Source organism: Notolepis coatsorum (assembly GCF_963971535.1).
Source record: "Notolepis coatsorum genome assembly, chromosome: 1".
NCBI classification, from domain to species: domain Eukaryota; kingdom Metazoa; phylum Chordata; class Actinopteri; order Aulopiformes; family Paralepididae; genus Notolepis; species Notolepis coatsorum.
This window is the reverse complement of record NC_140165.1, coordinates 278,045,399-278,052,056: the sequence shown is the minus strand read 5'-3', so window position 1 is coordinate 278,052,056 and position 6,658 is coordinate 278,045,399.

Sequence of the window (6,658 nt, the reverse complement as noted above, 5' to 3'; positions counted from 1 at the left end):
GACGAGATATCTTGTAAGTAGCTCGCTAGATAGTCCCTGTGCGTAGTAATACGGTGGCGTTCACCAAGAAACTAAATAGTTTCCAAGATACTGCGTCAAGCATCGGTAATACAAAAAGGACTGCTGTTGTATTGATGTGAAGCATTTCATACACACTTTATGTATCAAACTATCTCTTTAATCATTCCAGGATGAAAGGCTTTTTTTCTGTGCGATTTGATTTGGGGTTCAATCCCAGGCCAGTAGTGGCACATGGTAGTGTTTTTTTTCTAAACCATCTCTGGACACTGTCTTTTTATGGTGTGGGACAGCTGAGAGGGACATAGAATAGAGGAGACTCATACTAGAGATGGCTCTGGTAGGGATTTGATCGACAGACAAGCAGGAGTACAGTCGTTCCAGAAGCAAGGCGGTTTTAATCCGCTTCATTGTCCTATTTTATCACAGCCTTCCCTTTCTTCCTTTTTTTTTTCCTGTTACAAAACTTTATTATCGCCAGCACAAAAGAAGAATCCTCATCCATCATGCCACGTCAGTCGATGAATCGAAGGAATGATTATGGAATCTGTTGCTCATTGGCCAATGGGGACTATTGATGAAGACGTTTTCGCCTTGATGAATGACGAGGTTATGTTTCATTAAGTGCGATTTAACGTGAATTACCATTGATGGAGCCCTTAGTGGATGATTAATTGGAGGCTCGGGAAAAACACATGACATGCAGCGCTCGCTGGTAAATGAATAAGTTAAAACGCTGTTAAGGGGCTTGTTTCGCCATGGCAATGCAATCAAAGCCAATCCGTTGGATAGGGGTCAGAGAGCGTATTAGGCACAACACACATGTGACTCCTCGTTAGCCCGCCCCATTTATCACCAAGATTGAATTCCCTCCGAGCCGACCGACCCAAACACACAAGTGTCAACAGAGGAGCCGCCGCAATCAGCCGCCTCACTGTCAGCCGCCGTTATGCCCTCGAACAAGGCACTCAATCCAAGACCATCTCCGGGGACACTGGGGATTGTGCACTCCTTTATCTGAGCCGTGTGCATGTGTGTGTGTGTGTATGCGCAGTTACAGACACTTACGGACCAAACGCAATGGAAGCATCTGACACACTTGCAAGTTTTTGAAGTATATCAATTGTTTTAAAGGTGCTATAGATAATATCCGGCCACTAGGTGTCGTATTAGAGCACCAACATGGCAGTTACCAACACAATCATCAAATTTGCTGACGACACAGTAGTGGTGGGCCTGATCTCTGCAAACGACGAGAGGGCCTACCTGGAAAAGGTCAAGGTCCTGCCGGGATGGTGCCAGGAGAACAGACTCTCCCTGAACGTCAGCAAAACAAAGGAGATGATTGTGGACTTTAGGAGGTCGGGGTCAAGGACTACAGCCCCCTCAGCATCGACGGGGCACCGGTTGAGAGAGTGAACAGTTTTAAGTACCTCGGAGCCCACATATCCGAGGACTTGACATGGACCACACACATTGACAGTGTTGTGAAGAAGGCACGACAACGCCTCTACTTCCTCAGGCGCCTAAGGAAGTTCCAAGTCAGTCAGACGATCCTTAAGAACTTCTACTCATGTACAATAGAGAGCATCCTGACTGGCAACATCACCTCCTGGTTTGGGAATAGCACTGCACAAGACCGAAGCAGACTACAAAGAGTGACACGTTCAGCGGAACGCACAATCGGAGGGGGGCTTCCCACCCTCCAGAACATTTACAACAAGCGGTGCAGGGGTAAGGCTAAGATAATCATCAAGTACTCCAGCCACCCGAACAACTGCCTCTTTGAACTGCTGCGGTCAGGCAAGCGATACCGGAGTCTCAAGGCGAGCACAGAAAGACTCAGAAGAAGCTTCTATCCCCAGGCCATCAGGCTGCTCAACGAACAATAAACACTATGCAACAACCATCAAATGCACACAGCACACACATCCACACGCACACACTCACTTTAAACAAACAACACACTGCAGCACCCACTCTCCACACTTTAGATCACCTAAACACACTTTATATTTATTGGTAAAGGATTTGCACTACAACTCGTACACCTTACTGTAAATTGTACCTAAATTGTACCTCATCCCATTTCTGCTTCGCACTATATAGCATTGTATATTAGTATATTGCATAGTATATTGTATATTGTATGGTAACTCAGTTACTTCTAGTCTGCATCGAACATTGTACATATGTCTATACTGAACACTGGGACCTCTATTTTTACTTCTTTTTACATGCTACTTTATTTTATTTCATACTTATCTTGTCTAGCACAGTCTCTGGAGCATAACAGTAAGAAGCATTTTGTATAAAAGTATTCTGTACTTCTGTGTGACAACTATTAAAGAAACTTGAGGTGAATTCCACATGGGGGAATTTTTTAAATGATGAAAAAAAAACACACACCAAACCGGTTTTGTGGCATGTCAAACTGCCTCGATGCCACTGCTCCCAACTTGTTTAGATCTTGGAGTGTCAAATGAGGATCCAGTGACCAAATCAAGGCTGTTTGAGGAGATTACCTGACTGTTTGTTTGTGCACACAATCCATCTGTTGATGAAAAGAGACTGAGAGTGATCACTGACCTGTTTGTAGGCAAAGCCAGTTTATTCATTCAGGGATGGAAATTGTGTTCAGTTACCCTGACACTTAACCCACTTAACACAGTTACACATTTGCAACTGTGGGTCTTGCAGGGTTAAACAAGTTTGTCACGACTGCCCTACCCTACCTGACTACTTAAAAAAAACATTTCTCATATTCCAGGCACATTGTGTTACATAGATTCAATAAAGATTCTAACGTTCACTCACTCAGAAATAATGGATGCACATTTGAAAGAATTGTCCAAATCGGCTTACACTCAATACCCTGTTAATATTCGATGATCATTAGGGCATAAACCTGTCATAAAACAGTTTGCGAGTGACCTTTAACCTTAAAGCTGGATTCTTGAGGGCGGCTGATTGGCACAGTGGGCAAGACGCTCGCCTCTAACACAGGAGACGCTGGGTTCGAGCCCAGCTCTCGCCGTTGCTACCGGCTGGCCGGTCGTTCATACTGTTACAATAGGTTTGTATTAAACTAAGGTTTTGTTTCCGCACGGACGGAGTTGAGAGTGACACAGCTATGTGGAGAGCTGGATGAAGAATGTCAACGTGAGATTGTAATAAAGTGTAAGCTACTTTGGAGAATGCTTCAATCGTCAATTCTGTAGTTCATGGTACAGTATAAACCAAGGCAGAATTTAACATGGTGACAGCGAGGTGGACACGTTCCTAACGCTACAGTGAGAGATCGACCAGCATCGGAGCTAACGTTAGCTAGCTGGTTAGCAATAACGTTGGATGGGGGACGCTGAGGAAGAAGAAGAAGTTATCCCCGCGAGAGCAGAAAGGATGGAAGGACTGAGACCGCCACAGACGCTATGCTTGGACACTGGAAACCTTGCGAAGACGTGGAAATCGTGGAAGGAGGAGTTTACACTCTACTTGGACCTTTCTATGCCAGATGCCGCCGAAATTATGAGAGTGAAGCTGTTCTACTACCTCATTGGAGAGGCGGGTAGGGAGCTATGTGAAACGTTGATGGGTGACGGCAATTCGGCTGGGAAGAAACTGCCAGACTTGCTCACTGCATTTGATGAACATTGCAATCCCAAAGTGAACGAGACTGTGGAAAGATATCGTTTTTTCATGAGGAATCAAGGTCAGAAAGAAAGCATTGACACATATGTTACTGATCTCAAAGTGCTAGCCAGTACATGTAACTTTGGAGAAATAAAGGACTCGCTCATACGTGACAGAATAGTATGTGCTGGTAACGATGCAGGGCTGAAAGAGAGACTGCTTAGAGAAGATAAGTTAACACTGGAAAAATGTCTACACATGTGCAGGGCCACAGAGTTGTCTCGGGAAAATAGCAAAACCCTCTCAGGGAACAGCATGGAGGAGGTACACATGATCAAACAGACAGAAGGGCAGGAGATGGATACAGTGTCATGCATGTTCTGTGGGATGACACATGAAAGGAGCAAGGCAAAGTGTCCAGCCTACGGAAAGAGCTGCAAGAAATGTGGTAAAGAAAATCACTTTGCAGTTAAATGTAAAGCCAAACTGGGGAAAGAGAAAAAACATGACAAAAGAACACGTAGAGTACACCAGGTGACTGACCAGGATAGTGAAGAGGAATATTATGAGGACGTCATGACTATCACCACAAGAGGGCAACAAACTACTGAAGACCGAAATGACAAGGCCAAGCACAGCCAGCTGTTTGCAGGGATGTTAGTAGGCAGTGAGCTGGTGAGGTTCCAGATAGATTGTGGGGCCACGTGTAATGTTATCCCGATTAACTTGCTAAATCCAGACACAAAGCTAGAAAGTACAAAGAAAGTGCTGGTGATGTACAACAAGTCCAAGCTGCACCCACTGGGAAAATGTAAGGTTAAGGTGAGGAACCCAAGAAACCAGAAACTGTACCAGTTGGAGTTTGTAGTAGTAGAAGAGGACTGCAAATTGCCACTGCTTGGCAGGAAGGCGAGCGAAGCGATGAAGCTGATAAAAGTGGAATATGAGAACATACTAGCCATCGACAGCATTGTAAGGGATGAAACAACACCTGAGAGAGAACTGACTATGGAACAAATAAAGAGGGAGTATGGAGATGTGTTCACAGGTAACGGCTGCCTTGACGGAAAGTATCGAATCGAGATCGACAAGAGGGTGGAGCCAGTTAAACTCCCCAAACGACGAGTTCCGGTGGCTATGATGACATCACTCAAGGGAGAGTTGAGAGATCTACAAGAGAGGGAGATCATCACGCCTGTGGAAAAGAGCACGGATTGGATTAGTAGTTTGGTTACGCTGCAGAAGCCTAATGGAAAGACTAGAGTGTGCATAGACCCGCGACCACTCAACAAGGCACTGAAGCGCAGCCATTTCCCCCTGCCCACCATAGAAGATGTTCTCCCAGACCTGTCGAGAGCAAAGGTGTTTACAGTCTGTGATGTCAAACATGGATTCTGGCATGTGAAACTGGAGGAGTCGTCGAGCTATCTGACAACGTTTGCCACACCATTTGGCAGATATAGGTGGCTCAGGATGCCTATGGGGATAAGTCCGGCTCCGGAGATATTCCAGCAGAAGCTGACCCAGGCGCTGGAGGGGCTGCCAGGCATATACATTATCGCGGACGATATCCTCATAACGGGAGAAGGGGACACACAAGAGATGGCTAACAAAGACCACGACAGGAAACTGAGACAATTCCTCACCAGATGCAGGGAGAGGAACATAAAACTGAATGCAGAGAAGCTCAGATTGAGACAGCAAGAGGTACCGTACATCGGACACATACTGACAGCGGAGGGGCTGAAAGTCGACGCGGAGAAGGTTCGAGCAGTGAGAGACATGCCGAGGCCCACCGATGTGAAAGGCATACAGAGACTAGTCGGCATGGTGAATTACCTGGCTAAGTTCTATCAACACCTATCAGACGACTGTGAGACACTGAGACAGCTCACCCATAGAGACAGCATATGGGAGTGGACAGATGTGCAAGAGGAAGCATTCTGCAGGCTGAAGGACAAGATAGCCAAAGCGCCAGTACTCAAGTACTATGACCCCAAGCAGGAACTTACGCTGCAGTGTGACGCATCAGAAACGGGACTCGGAGCAGCACTGACCCAAGGTGGACAGCCGGTAGCGTTTGCTAGCAGAGCGCTGACTCAGACGGAAAAGGGTTACGCCCAAATTGAAAAGGAATGTCTGGCCATCGTCTTCGGCACAGAGAAATTCCATCAGTACACGTACGGCCGGAAAGTGACTGTACAGAGCGACCACAAGCCTTTGGAGAACATTGTCAGGAAGCCACTGCTGAGCGCACCCAAGCGACTGCAAAGGATGTTGCTGCGGCTTCAGTCATATGATATAGATGTGACTTACGTTCCCGGACGTGACATGTTGCTTGCGGATACATTGAGCAGAGCGTACCTGCCTGAGAGCTCAGGCGCGGGGTCAGTGGAAGCTGAGATAGAGACAGTCAATATGGTGGACTACATACCAATCTCAGAGGCAAGACTCAGCACAATACGCTCTGCGACCCGAGACGATGACACTCTACAAAGGTTAAGTGATATCATAAGGAAGGGATGGCCGAAGAATAAGAAAGACACACCGATAAATATCAGACAATATCACTCCATGCAAGAGGAGCTGAGTGTTCAGGACGAAATCGTCTTCAGAGGAGAGAGAGTTGTGATTCCAGACACAATCCGAAGCGACATCACCCGCCGCATACACTCTACTCACCTGGGAGTAGAGGGGTGTCTAAGACGGGCGAGAGAATATGTCTACTGGCCAGGAATGACCGAGCAGATCAGGACAGCCATATCCAAGTGCGACATCTGCAGAACAATGGACACAAAGCAGCAGAAAGAGACACTGCACTCACACGAGGTGCCGAGCAGGCCATGGGCCAAGGTGGGGACAGACTTGTTTACCCATAACAACATTGATTACCTACTGACAGTTGACTACTATTCTAATTTTTGGGAAGTCGACCATTTACCGGACACAAAATCGAGTACGATGATAAGAAAGCTGAAGGCTCACTTTGCTCGTCAGGGGATCGCAG